Raw genomic sequence first — 966 nt, forward strand, 5'->3', positions numbered from 1 at the left:
AAACCTGAGATTCCTCCAAGCACTTATTTTGTATAGAATGCTCCTGTTGTTGCAAACAAGTTTTCTTTTGACAGATTTGAAACACTCAGAAATATATTCGTACATGCGTTTCAGGAAGCGCTCTAGCCTTGTACATTCTGCGCTACAGCATTTATGATATTCTGATATGATGTTTGTCATCGTCTGTTTGGAGGAGACGGATAATTGCTGGGTATTACACACATTGGTTTATCGTCTGTAATTATTATCCATGCTGTGTTGTGAAATTAAGGATGCTTATTTTCGCGATAGGTCATGTAAAGATAAGGGTATGATAGTGAGTTTGTCTTTCTTTGTTTTTATTACGAAATTCTATGACAGACAAAGTGGCAAAAATCACTATACATAAAATAGTTTTACTGAAGGATCAAATTCAGGAGCCTATGGATGCAGAAGCAACATTCGTATTTATATTTTAAAAATGTTTTAGATATATTTGTTTTGTTTCCTGATAGATAAATATAAGATATGAATTAGTTAAATATGGTTATTGGCAATGCTGGCCTATTGGGTGTTTAGTTAATGGCAGAATACTTTAATATTTTCAGCAATTTTATTATGGTTAATGTGTGTCCCTTTATATTTTTCGTTTTACAAATAATATATAGTTTTGCAAGCTCGCGTCTGTTCGTCAGACCGGATATACCTGCATGCAATACAAATACGGACTTTTAATCTAACATTATGAAAAATATATCGCACTGACGAATAATACAAAAAGAAAAAGAGGGAAAACAGCACACTTGATGCAACACGCGAGGTCCTGACGACACGCAAGGCGGACGTGCAATCAAGTACAGTGAAGCCAAGGACAGTGACACACTTGGATCAACGACGCGTTCGAACACGGCATTTCGAAGCAGCGCCGAGAAAGGTTGAGCACTTTTCTTCACATCATTAAATTATGTTAGGGAATTCGAGGACGTC

General features: G+C 36.1%; 1 protein-coding gene across 1 annotated transcript in view; it reads left to right on the forward strand.

Moving 5' to 3' along the window:
* The window catches only part of LOC119592950 (muscle calcium channel subunit alpha-1-like), a gene marked incomplete at its 5' end in the record, with an annotated part of 130,968 nt that overhangs the window by 5,471 nt on the left and 124,531 nt on the right, over positions 1-966 (forward strand).

The sequence above is a fragment of the Penaeus monodon genome, chromosome 31, assembly GCF_015228065.2.
Source record: "Penaeus monodon isolate SGIC_2016 chromosome 31, NSTDA_Pmon_1, whole genome shotgun sequence".
Lineage (NCBI taxonomy): Eukaryota > Metazoa > Arthropoda > Malacostraca > Decapoda > Penaeidae > Penaeus > Penaeus monodon.